General features: G+C 43.6%; 1 protein-coding gene across 1 annotated transcript in view; it reads right to left on the reverse strand.

Moving 5' to 3' along the window:
- Positions 1-14,435, reverse strand: part of LOC132825460 (protein kinase C beta type) — a 276,131-nt gene that overhangs the window by 220,485 nt on the left and 41,211 nt on the right. The gene's annotated exons all lie outside the window — the stretch shown is intronic.

The raw sequence follows: 14,435 nt of genomic DNA on the forward strand, positions 1-14,435 counted from the left end.
CTTTAAAATCCAACTGAAGAATCTCACGAGGAAAAACACCTTCTCAAAGTTCATCCTTGTAGGCTTCCTCAGAACATTGTTCAAAAGGTCACCTGATTTTTATAAACTCCAAAGAAAATGGTGGTCAACCTCTCCTCATAAGATAAGCCTTTCTCTCCAGGAGTCAACTAAATAAACCTTCTCTGAACTGCTTTCAACGTGAATATATCCTTCCTTCGGTAAAGTGACCAAGACGATACACCGTACTCAAGATGTGCTCTCACAAGTTCCCTGCATAATTGTTGCAAGACATCTCTACTCTCATACTCCACCTTCCCTATGATAAAGGCCATTAGTCCTTCCTTATTGCATACTGGATCTGGATGATAAGCCTTGTAATCCATGCAGAAGCACACCTCTTTACTGCAATAGGATCATTCAAACATAGAGTCATACAGCACGAAAACAGACCCTTCAGTCTAACGCGTGCATGCTGACCATAATCCCACACTAAACCAGCCCCACCTGCCTGCATTTAGCCTATATTCCTCTAAACCTTTCCTATTCATGTACTTATCTAAATGTCTCTTAAATGTTGTGTCTTAACTATATCTATACCTACCACTTCCTCTGGCAGTTCATTCCACATACGAACCACCCTCTATGCGAGAAAGTTGCCTTTCAGGTCCCTTTTCAATCTTTCTCCTCATGCCCTAAAAATAAGCCCTTTAATTTTAACCCACCCACCTTAGGGAAAAGACCTTGTTATTCACCTTAACTATTCCCCTCGTGATTTTGTTCCGCAGTCCCTCTTCATGTAAATAATATTCTGCTTTTCTATTCTTCCCGAAGTAGACATGACCCATTTCCCATATTATAAGCCATCTGTCAATTTTTTGCCCACTCACATAACCTACTGGCTTCACTTTAGAGACTCTTAGGACTAGATTATTATTGTAGACTAGGGAACTTTCCCAACATGCCAGAGCAGCCTTGGTAAGATACACTCCAAACTGGAGGATTTTCAACTCCCATTCACCCCATTGCCTCCACTCCACCTCCACTGCCCAACACTGGAAGGTGTTGGTAAAGTTGATGAACTGTTCAACCTCCTCGTGGGAGCACGAGGCAGCGCCGATACAGTCATCGATGTAGCGGAGGAAAAGGTGGGGGGTGGTGCCAGTGCACCTGCACCTCCACACACATCATCTATTGCATCCGCTGCACCCGATGTGGCCTCCTCTATATTGGGGAGACGGGCCACCTACTTGCGGAACGCTTCAGGGAACACCTCTGGGACGCCCGGACCAACCAACCCAACCACCCCGTGGCTCAACACTTTAACTCTCCCTCCCACTCCACCGAGGACATGCAGGTCCTGGGACTCCTCCATCGCCAGAACATAACAACACGACGGTTGGAGGAAGAGCGCCTCATCTTCCGCCTGGGAACCCTCCAACCACAAGGAATGAACTCAGATTTCTCCAGTTTCCTCATTTCCCCTCCCCCCACCGTGTCTCAGTCGGTTCCCTCAACTCAGCACCGCCCTCCTAACCTGCAATCTTCTTCCTGACCTCTCCACCCCCACCCCACTCCGGCCTATCACCCTCACCTTGACCTCCTTCCACCTATCACATCTCCATCGCCCTTCCCCCAAGTCCCTCCTCCCTACCTTTTATCTTAGCCTGCCTGGCACACTCTCTTCATTCCTGATGAAGGGCTCTGGCCCGGAACGTCGAATTTCCTGTTCCTTGGATGCTGCCTAACCTGCTGTGCTTTAACCAGCAACACATTTTCAGCTCCTGAAGTAATTAATCAAATATGAAGTGAAACAACTTTTCTTTAGATCCACACAGAGAGTAAAAAAGCTGTGTGCGGATCTGAAAACAACTAATTTATCCTGAATTTGTTTCCTGTTAGTTAGTCAGCCCTCTTTCAATGTTAATATATCACCCAGTCCCAACCTTTCGTACATTATGTGGTAAGCCTTTATGTGCAACATTATTGCATCAGTTTTGGAAATCGAATTACATTTTATCTGCTGCTTCCCCCTTTATCTACTCTATTTGTTACGTCTCAAAGAACGTTAATACATATGTACAAAAACTATTTCATTTAACACAAAAAAACATATTGATGCAGCCTAACTGGATAATGCTGAAGTAAATATCCAGTTGCTAGTTTCTTAGTGCTCCTTATATGCATTTTCACAATGACAAATGCTGTAGATTTCTGCTTTTGGTGTCTTTTCCTTCTCAATAGAGGTATTAGAAACAGATAAATTTGCAGCAGTAGCCCACTTGGTCCCTCAAGTATGCTCCACCACTCAATGAGATCATGGTTGATCAGTTTTGAATTCCACATTTCCATTCAACCTAATAACCTTTGATCCTCTTACTGAACACAATCTGGCTACCCACACCTTAGAAATAATCAAGGAAGCCCAGCTCCACTGAGGCAGAGAATTCCAAAGTCACACAGTCCTTTGAGGAAAAAAAAACATCTCTGATCTCTCCCCTACTTTTGAAACAGTGCTGACTGGTTCTGCACTCATAAGATGAAACATCTTTTTCCAGGTCCACCTTGTCAAGACCTTTCATACACTTCAATCCAGTCACTGCTCACTCTCATATTCCAGTGGAGTCAAGCCCAGTCAACCCAACCTTCATTCTTGAAGCAACTCACTCATTTCAGATGTCAATATAGTAAACCATCTCTGAACTGTCTCCAGGACAATTACATTCTTCCTCAAATAAGGAGACCAAGACTGCATACAGTTTTCAAGATTTGGTCTCACCAATGCCCTGCATAACTGATGCAGAATATCCTTACATTGTGTTTAATTCCCCTCGGAACAAAGAATAGCATTCCATTTCTTAATCATTTGCTGTACATGCATTTTGTGCAATACAATATCTAGATATCTTGGAATTCGGTCTCCATTTAAGGAATACCTGGTTTCTTTATTTTTCCAGCGAAAGTGAACAACTTCACATTATCAGTTTACAAGCAGGTGTGAACTCTCTTTTGCTCACAGCTGTCTCTGTCACACTCACTGTCACACAAACTCTTACTCACACTCACTGCCACACATAACTCACTCTCACTATCACAAAAACTGACACTCTGCCACACATACTCTTTGTCACACATACTCTCACTCTGTCACATGCACTCTCACTCTGTCACACATAACACTCACTGTTACAATACTCTGTCACTCTGACACACATACATTCACTGTCACAGTACTCACTCTGTCACACGTACCCACTCTCACTTTGTCTCTCACTTATACTCACTTTCACTCTGTCTCACACACACACACTCTCTCACACACGCTCATGCTCCCACTCAATCTCACACACTCACACAAACACTCTATCTCTCTCACACATACACTCACACAAACACACTATCACAAAAACACTCTCTCTCTCAAACACAAACACACACACATACATATTCATTCACTCACTCGCTCACTCTCTCTGAAACACACACTCTCTCTCACAGTCTCAGGGCAAATCAGCCATTTTAATCCCACTGAACTCACTGGGTAGAGGAGGCCTCAGCAGTTACCAACAGAACTGGCCAAGATGCGAAGGCAGGCAGGAAGAACAGATAAGGGAAGAACATCACTGACGTTAGAGTACTCACATGGGCCAATGCCTTCTGTTACCCGAACAGCAAACACTGGTTCATTATCCTGTCAATGGGAATGGTATGCACCTGCTCTGGGTACTGAGTACCTCAATTAACAGTGTCTGACCAATGAGTCTCGCCTTGTGTAACCAAGCAAGCTTAATGCTGTTTCTAGAGCTAAACCAATCAAAGTCTATGGGAAAAAGCAGGAACAGGGTACTGAGTTAAATGACCAGTCATGAACATTCTGAATGGTGAAGAAGGCTAAAAAGGGCCAAATGGCCCATTCCTGCTCCTAATTTTTAATTATACACTTATTTTAATGCTTGAGCTCTGCTGCTACTACAGCTTTGGGAGTCGCAATCTCCAAACTTCAGCCACAGACACTACTGAGGCGTCAGGCCCAGAACCCAGGGTTTGAGAAACCCTGCCTACACCATGAGCTCCTACTTTACAGATATCCTTTTATTTGACACTTTCTTAAATGTCCGATGGAAATCCCAAATACAGGGGTATATCTACAGACTTCTCTTCAACTATAGTGTATGTTATACTTTCAAAGAATAATGAATTGGTTAAGCACAATTTCCCTTTCACAAAACCATGCAACCTCTTCCTGATTACTGTGTGGTTTTCCAAATACAGCCTAGATGTTACCTCATTAATGATTGACTCTAACAGCTTCCCCATCACTAATTTGCTAATTTGCCTATAATTTCCTTTTTTCTGATTCTCTCCTTTGTTGATTCAAGATAATATATTTGCTATTCTCCTATCAGATAGAACTTTTCCAGAAGCAGGTGAATTTGGGAAACACAATTCGACCCCATCAACCATTCTTTTTAAGGCCCTGGGATATAGGCCCTCTGGACCCAGAGACTTGGCAGCTTACATCGTCATCAGTTGGCTCAGTACGACCTTTCTTGTGATCTCACTCTGTTCCACCTTCCCATTAACCTCCTGATTTATAGCTATTATTGGATTTATTTTGTATCCAGAACAGTGAAAACAGAAGCAAAATATTTTGTTAATTACATTTGCCTTTTTTTATTATCTACTATTACCTACCCATTCTCACTCTGTAGAGGATGAAGGCTTGCTTTACTTTTTCTTTTCAAAAACCTATAGAAACTCTTTCTATCTATTTTTACATTTCTAGTTCATTTTTCTGACACTCTAATTTCATTCAACACACTAATCTTTTAGTCTCTCTCTCTCTGTTGTACTTCATATTTCGTTCAATCATCTAATCTGCTATTTATCTTTACAAAGAAAACAGCCCCAGCCTATTCAGTCTCTCCCTGTAGTTCAAACCCTCCAACCCTGGCAGCACTTTTGTAAGTCTTTTCTGAACCCATTCAAGTTTCACAACATCCTTCCTACAGGAGGGAGAGCAGAACTGCACGCAGTATTCCAAAAGTGGCTGAACCAATGTCCTGTACAGCCGCAACATGACCTTCCAACTCTATACAATAACCAAAAAAGGAAAGCATACCAAACACCTTTCTTACTATCCTGTCTACCTGCAACTCCATTTTCAAGGAACTATGAACCTGCACTCCAAGTTCTCTTTGTTCAGCATCACTCCCCAGGGCCTTACCATTAAATGTATAAGTCCTGCCCTGATTTGCCTTTCCAAAATGCAGCAACTCATATTTAACTGAATTAAATTTCATCTGCCACTCCTTGGCCTATCTGATCAAGATCCCATTGTACTCTAAGGTAACCTTCTTTGCTGTCCACTACATTTCCAGTTCACTTCAGCTAACTCAGTTTTCATGCCCATGAAGTAGCTTTCATTAAAGTTTAATCTTAGACCCATCATCTGCCTTTCAAACTGAATGTAAAATTGAATCATATTGTGCTTGCTGCTACTGAAGGACGTCTTTACTCTAAGGTTATTAATTAATCCTGTCACATTAAATAATACCATATTTGGTACAACCTATTCTCAGGTTGGTTCCAGAATGTGTTGGTCAAAGAAACTAATTTGAGACCATTCCAAGGATTCTTCCTCCAGGCTACCTTTGACAATCTGATATTTCCAGTTTCTATGTCGATTAAAATCACCCACAATTGTTGCTGACACTTTTTCATAAGCACCTAATACAGTGTATTTAGATTGGTATGCTTTGCTCTGTATTTTGGATGTGAGTTGGGAGCCTTTAGACCACCATTACTGGCCCCTACTATCACCATTACTATCCCCAGTTCTGACATCGGTTTCCACAGACCAGAACCCACCTCTCCCAGACCAGTCATTGAGCATATACTTACATCAAAAATCTTAAGTGTCCTTTGTCAATTGACCTATGTCTCAGACAATAAATCAGAAATGATCATCCTTTGGGTGTTTCTCTTCAGTTTGGTATCTTATTTCTCATTCTATCTAAATAGAACATCTCTCCTTGTCCTGTCTACATAGGCCACAACTAGATCATCCCTCCTCCCATTCCGATTCCCCTCCAGCCCTGAGCAGATGCCCCAAGCATTGGCACCAGCAGCTAGTATAACCTTCTGGACTCATACTCCTGGCTGCAGAGAGGTTTCAATCTCCCTCACTATACTATCCCCTATCACCATGACATTTGGGTTTTTTTTGCTGCTCCATTTAAATGATTTCCCGTACTCTAGTTAGTATGTTCATCCACCATACAGCTCTCTCTCTCATCCAAACAAGCACAGAGAAATTCTAAGCCTGTCGGACAATTGGAAATGCATATGTGTCTGCAGTCCCTTCCTCTGCTCATCTTACCTGCCTCACTCACAACCACACCATTCTTTCCATGACCCCTGACAAAATCCAAAGACTCTTTCCCAGAGGATGTGACTCCCTACTAATACAAAATATCCAGGTAACTTTCCCCCTGCCTGCTGTGTTACAGTTTCCAGAGATTGGCCTCTAGCATGTGAACTCTTAGCTGTAGCTGCAAAACCCATAAACACATAACAGACATCTTCACCCTGAATCCCACTGGCATCCAGGAGTCCCCACATGCTGCAGCCATGAAACATCACCTTTCCTGCCATGCTTATTGTGTTTCTTAACATTAACTATTTGAATAATTGATTCAAATTATTTATCTTTTATATTTCTTTGTGAACTCTACCACCAATCCCTGTATGATTGAAACCTTAGTAAGAGAGAGACTTTAACCTTTTCTCAGATACTCGAACAGCTAGCTTCCTTCCCTTAAGTACAGTATGAACCAAGCACTCTGTGCCCGGCTCTTTCTTTTGTTCACTCTACATTTGTGGATTTTCAACTTGCTGGGACCTTTCCTGAATCCCTGAATCCCTGAAATCAATGTACCTACTATCTCTGCAAATACTTATTTTATGACCCTAAGATGCAGGACCATCAGATCCAGCTTTAGTTTTTTTATAGTCCTTTTTCTCTCATCACAACATTTGCTTCCAGTTCCTTCCATCCTTTTGACCTGGATATTCTGCTATTCTTGGCTTTTTGTGATCTCCTTACTGCCAGATTTTACATAATTGTTTAAAGTCTTAAGTCTTTGCCTCCCCTTGTTTCCCATTCTGAATTTTCCATTGCCATCTTCCAAAGCATTAATGTTTAATTTAGCTGCTCTCTCCCTTCTGCATATTTGTAACTCTCAAAATACATTTGTTTCAATAATAAAACAAAGAACTGCAGATGCTGAAGATGTGAACTAAAGCTGAAATAACTGGAGAAACTCAGCTTGTCTTGCAGAGAGAAAGCAGAGTTAATGCTTCAAGTCCAGTGACCCCTTCTTCAGAACTGGACTCAAAAGGTGCTGCCAAACCTGTTGAGTTTCTCACATTTCTTTCTATCTGCCCTATCAATTCACCAGCTTGTGATGAAAACCTCCATTTCCACTTTTTACCAATTTCTTTCCCATTTTGACCTGATTGCTGTGGCATTCTTACATATGTACGTTGTGTCCCTTCCTGTGTCACTCTCTGACCATCATTACCATATCATTACCCTGTACTCTCACCTTGTCCTTTCTTGTTAACTTCCTACTGCTGCTATATAGTTTAAAGGCCAAATGAGCCATTATTGGCACCAAAATAAAGTTACACTGATTAAGGGTTAATGACTCATTTGGTATCGTATCATTCATATACAATGCATTGTACGGATAAATAAAAGAGTACAGTCTAAAACATTTTACGTAGCATAGGAGCTGATATCTGAGCAGGATGATGTGATATTGGAGCCACCATTATTGCATTTCTGATGTAATTGCATGTAAAAGTGACTCAGCTTCTGTACAAACTGAGCACATCTCTCATAAGCCAAGTGTAAACAGTGTCAGTTTTCACACACCTAGTACTGTATCGTAAATCCACAAATACACATCAGTCACAGGTTATTTTTAAATCCAGTTCTGTGCGAGCTGCATGTCACTCAGAGACTTAAACAGCAGGTACCTGCACTTTTCTGTACATGGATACAGAAAGAGAAGAAGGATCTCGAGACAGGAGTTGAAGTAAAATCAATAGCAATAGGTGCTGTTGTTCATCCGGTGCCATAATGACACATAGTAAATTTAAAACCATAGCGAATTGAGATGCTGTGCCTTCAAGACTTAAAATTTATCCACACTGAGAACTTAAAGCAAGTTTAAACACATAATCGCTTGTTGCAAGCACATATTGCATTTATTGAATACACTTTCAAACTTTGTTGAAATACCCCGGTGAAGCATCTTGCAAACTGTACAAGATAACATTAAAACTGAGGAATGCAACAAATAAATCAAATAGTTTTAGAGAGTTAGCAAGCTCAGGTTCTAAAAGCCTACAGGTTACAGAAAGGAAAAAGCAAGTGAGAAGGTTAAAGAGACCTACGGTTTGATATTAAGACAAATAACGCACTGAAGTAGGAACAGTGTGACAAGCATTGATTTCAACACAATAGGGATTCAACTGGCAGTATGAATGTCTATAGTATCTTAAAGAAAAGAGAGCTAGGTTCACAGGAGTACTGATCAAAGCAGCATCAGTAAAAGGATAAAAAGGATACAATGAAAAGACTGACTTGCTAACAAATGCTTAGCAGAGAAAGGTTTGTTTTTGCTGAGTTAGAACATGTCATAAACATAGATGCTTCTGTTTTCTGAAACTTATTGACCAATTATTACACTAATTACTGTACTGATTCATTCAAAAAAGAGAAATAAGTTTAATGAGGGACCATGTCAGCTGGATGGAGCAAAGTCAGAACTCTCTTGCCCAGAGTTCCGGAATAAACCCAGTTTACAGTGGCTGAAAAATGCCATGAAATGCGAGAAATGAAATGGGTGAGAAATGCTGCAGCCTTGTACATGGAGAGTTCCACCATCAAGGATTTCCATGGTGAATACTGTGAGCTCAGTACCAGCTGCTATTTTACAAGTCTCAAATAAAACTGGAACAGCAAGTAGAAACTTCATGACAGCGATAACACAGAAGGAGAAAAAAATCAAAATGGATGCAATGTTCTTCTTAATGCCTGCAAAAGTAAACACCTGATGTAAGTTTTCAAAAGATACAGTCATTAAAGGGCAAAACACTGCTCAGGAAGATGGTAGCCTTGGGGGACACAGCGACAGTGTTCACTGCTAGACCAAGAAAGTATGTCTAATGGAGGCTGAGGACAGAAGGCCCACAGGAATGTCAGAGAGGTCAGTTAGAGTGAGGCAGCAGTGGTAAACAATGCAAATTCTCTCCACAAACTGTACGACAGCACAGAAGAGAATTCAATTAGTTCAAGAGAGACCCGATTAGCCAAGGCTCTGCAGCAACAGCACATCCTTGTGTTTTTTAAATTAGGTTCCCTACAGTATGGAAACAGGCCCTTCAGCCCAACAAGTCCACACCGGCCCTCTGAAGAGTAACCCAGCCAGACCATTCCCCTACCCTATATTTACCTCTGACTAACACTTTGGGCAATTTAGCATTGCCAATTCACCTGACCTGCATATATCTTTGGATTGTGGGAGGAAACTCACAAAGCTCTGCTCACCGCCTCACTTACCAGGGTCGTTTTCGCTCAACACTGGATGACAGAGAACCTTACTTCTACAAAGAGTAATGCTCCCAAACATTTTCTTTCCTCAAAATCTCTCTCTCAAAACACTTGCTTGCTAAAGGGTCTTTCTTTACCCCTGGAAGGACTTCATTTAAAAAGACATCATTATAGTATGCATGGTTATATCATCATGATGGGTGTGGGACGTAGTCTCCATAACATTGCTTTTTCTCTGTTCAGAAGGAAGGATGGCTAACACCCAGAACCACAGAAGAACACTGGGGCTGTGAAACAGACAAAACATCAGTAATCACCATAAACTCAGAGTCCACAGGGAGAAGAGATGTTAGAATGAACAGGATGATTCACAAAACAACAGATATTGGGCCTAGCCTGGAAGTGAACAGGCATCAGAAGCTTAAGAAAAGTTATCTAGACTTATCATGTGTACGGTACAGCAGCCTAATGGGTTGGTAATCCCGCAATTTGGATTAAAGGATTCAGAGGCAAGAAATCAAATTCCACCACACAATGGCAGCTGGAGAATTTAAACTCAACTACTTAAACCAAACTTCGTCTAAAAAGCTTGGATCAGCAATTACAACCTTGGAACATCCATGTCGATCATTAAAATCCATCGACCTTTCCCAGTGCAGCCTGGGTGAGAATCCAGTCCCCCAGTGTTCTGGATGACTCTTAGTGGCCTGATGAACTGGCTTAGCTACCTATTTTTATTTATATTAAAATATTATGAAAAACTGTTAACAGAAATAAAAGGAGACAAACAGAGAGACTTCCTGCAACTGATTAAGATACTGAAAACAAATAGAACAAATAGAACCCAATCCAACTGATTTTGCACAGTTTGCCTCATGTATACCTGGTGACCAATGTTCCTGTTGAGCATGTGCCCCCCCAGCACAAGAACAAAGTCAGTCTGATACCAATCAGAAATAAAATAACTGTATAACTACACAAACAAAAATTAAAGCAGACCTTGCAGTGAAAACAAGGGCCTATCCAATAACTATGTTTGAGTTGAACATTATTGGGGACCTATGATAAAACTGGTAGATCCACTCTACACACAAATTATAGCAAAAACCCAACAAAGCCACACACCGAATCATGCCTTTCAGATAATGTTCCACCTCAGAGTATGCCTTGTCCCATCAGCAAGCACAGTCCAAAGGTGGCAACTGTCACACACAGAGTGGAGTGAGTAGCCTTGGAATTTGCAGCTGTGGCTCTAGGTGTCATAATGGCTCATGCCATCGTGTTAAACATGGGGATAGAGACCACCGTGTTACCATCATTGCTCTCTCTCTCTCTCTCAAATAATGAGCTATACTCCTCCATGTTGAACACAACATGGCAGTGGTGTGAATGTACTCTGGGCAGCAGACTTCAATGTCCATCAGCAAACACAGCTCACAGCATAATTATTAGGAATGTAGCAACATAGGAATGGGAACAGGCCATTCCGCCCCTCAAGACTACTTTGTCATTCAACATGATCACAGTAGCTCTGTGACCTAACCACATATGCCTCCCTTAGGCCTATACCCCTTGATACCTTGCTGAATAAAAACTTGTCTATCACAGATTCAAATTTAATAACTCAATGAGTATCAACCGCCATTTGGGAAAAAGAGTTCTAAACCTCCACTGCTCCTTACCTGTCAAAGTGCTTTTTAACATCTCTCCTGAAAGGCTGGGCCTAATTCTTAAACTATGTCCCTGATTCTAGAATCTTCAACCAGTGGAAGTAATTTATCTTTACCCATCCTGCCTGTGCCTTTCAATATCATGCAACCTTTGTTTAGATCACGTTTTAAATTTCTAAATTCTAGAGACTGAAGGCCTAATTTGTCTGATTGTTCCTCATAAACTTAATCCCTCAAGTCCATGTAACATCCTTGTAAACCTGGGTTGAACTTCCTCCAGGGGCAAAATATCCTTCCTAAGGTGTGCTGCCCAGATCTGCTCACATTACTCTAAGTAGGGTCTAACTAGTACTTTGAATGACTTCAATAAAAGGAAAGTGGCTCATTTGTGAATCTGCCAGACCGGAAAAAAAAATACATACTTAACTGCATTCTCACCCACCTCCTCCACCATAAATGCATCTGTCTATTACTGTGTTGGTAGGAATGACTACCACAGTCTTTAGACGGACAAAATCCTGTTTCCACACTGAGAACATCCCCCATAGTGTTGTGTAGCAAAACCAAACGAAATATGATGGCTTCCCCTCATTCTGTAACTTGATGGTCCAGTAACTTTGCCTGACCTGCTGCGCTCTTCCAGCAACACATTTTCAGCAATATATTACCAATGACTTGTTGTGGATGGGTCAGATTCAGCAGTATGGCCTTGCCTATGCCACAAAGACATCAGTAATTCAAGAAGCTAGCTCACCACCAATGGGTAACTTCAGATGGGCAATTGCGTTGAAATAAAAATTGGCTCCAGTTTGAGTTCACATGTTTCTAACAGCTTCTTTCCTAGTTGATGTCCTTTCTTTATTTTCATGCTCCTCATAATGTTGGCTGTCAAAGTTCAAACGTGCTTGCTGGCAGACCCTGTTGAATGAGTGCCCATGGATAAGAAAGTGATAGCAGCAGTAACATCTGACTTGAGGAGCTGGAATCTTCAAACATTTGCTTTCAATTCTTCATTGTTCTGTTCAAAGCATCTACATACAGGCACTCCCATTGAGATTTGGAAGTGAAGTTGCTATTTTTTAACAGAGCTAAGTAAAAGGAACAAAAGTCCTGACCTTATCCATAATGCACCCACATCATCAGTATTCCGCTGTTGACACTCAGCTTTAAGACCAACAAAGGACACCGGGGCAAGGTTTTGTATTTTGGATTCTGGACCTTGACGTTTAGGTCAAATATGGGTCCCAACCCCTTCAACTTGTCAGGGACAGTTATTCAACTGTGATTCTATCTGGAATTTATTTTCTTTCATGCAACGTGGGCATAGCTGGTAAGGCTAGTATTTGTTTCTTACCTTTAATTACTTTTGCCAAAGCAGTGGTGAGCCATCTTCTTGAACTAGGCGGAAGTGGGTACTGCAGATGCTGGAGATTAGAGTCAAGATGAAGGGCTATTGCCTGAAACATCAAATTTCCAACCTAACCTGCTGTGCTTTCCCAGCACCACTCTCATCTTGACTTCTTGATCTGTCCGGTGTAGGTCCATCTACAGTGCTACTGGAAAAGGAATGAATGGCCAAAGGGCATTTCCCCCAGCCTCCTGACGCTAGGGGACTAATACAGACCCACCATCAGGGTCAGACTCACTGCCCACCATCAGGGTCAGACTCACCGCCCTCCATCACGGTCAGACTCACCGCCCTCCATCAGGGTCAAACTCACTGCCCACCATCAGGTTCAGACTCACCGCACACCATCAGGGTCAGACTCATCAGCCACCATCAGGGTCAGACTATGCCACAGCAGAGTCAGACTCACCGCACACCATCAGGGTCAGACCCACCGCCCACCATCAGGGTCAGACCCACCGCCCACCATCAGGGTCAGACTCACCGCCCACCATCAGGGTCAGACCCACCATCCACCATCAGGGTCAGACTCACCGCCCACCATCAGGGTCAGACTCACCGCCCACCATCAGGGTCAGACCCACCATCCACCATCAGGGTCAGACTCACCGCCCACCATCAGGGTCAGACTCACCGCCCACCATCAGGGTCAGACACACCGCACACCATCAGGGTCAGACTCACCGCCCACCATCAGGGTCAGACTCAAAACCCTCCATCAGGGTCAGACTCACTGCCCACCATCAGGGTCAGACTCACCGCCCTCCATCAGGGTCAGACTCAGCACCCACCATCAGGGTCAGACTCACCGCCCTCCATCAGGGTCAGACTCACTGCCCACCATCAGGGTCAGACTCACCGCCCACCATCAGGGTCAGACTCACCGCCTACCATCAGGGTCAGACTCACCGCCCACCATCAGGGTCAGACTCACCGCCTACCATCAGGGTCAGACACACAGCCCACCATCAGGGTCAGACTCACCACCCACTGGCAGGGTCAGACTCACTGCCCACCATCAGGGTCAGACTCAGCACCCACCATCAGGGTCAGACTCACCGCCCTCCATCAGGGTCAGACTCACCACCCTCCATCAGGGTCAGACTCAGCACCCACCATCAGGGTCAGACTCACTGCCCACCATCAGGGTCAGACTCAGCACCCACCATCAGGGTCAGACTCACCGCCCACCATCAGGGTCAGACTCACTGCCCACCATCAGGGTCAGACTCAGCACCCACCATCAGGGTCAGACCCACCGCCCACCATCAGGGTCAGACACACAGGCCACCATCAGGGTCAGACTCACCGCCCACCATCAGGGTCAGACTCACTGCCCACCATCAGGGTCAGACTCACTGCCCACCATCCGGGTCAGACACAGCCCACCATCAGGGTCAGACTCACAGCCCACCATCCGGGTCAGACTCAAAGCCCTCCATCAGGGTCAGACTCACCGCCCTCCATCAGGGTCAGACTCACCGCCCACCATCAGGGTCAGACTCACCGCCCTCCTTCAGGGTCAGACTCACAGCCCTCCATCAGGGTCAGACACACCGCCCACCATCAGGGTCAGACTCACCGCCCTCCTTCAGGGTCAGACTCACAGCCCTCTATCAGGGTCAGAATCACCACCCACCATCAGGGTCAGACTCACCACCCACCATCAGGGTCAGACTCCGCACCCACCATCAGCAGAGCCCAAATGACTGCATGGGTCTCCTGTTCTACTTTA

The sequence above is a fragment of the Hemiscyllium ocellatum genome, chromosome 20, assembly GCF_020745735.1.
Source record: "Hemiscyllium ocellatum isolate sHemOce1 chromosome 20, sHemOce1.pat.X.cur, whole genome shotgun sequence".
In the NCBI taxonomy this organism is placed as follows: domain Eukaryota; kingdom Metazoa; phylum Chordata; class Chondrichthyes; order Orectolobiformes; family Hemiscylliidae; genus Hemiscyllium; species Hemiscyllium ocellatum.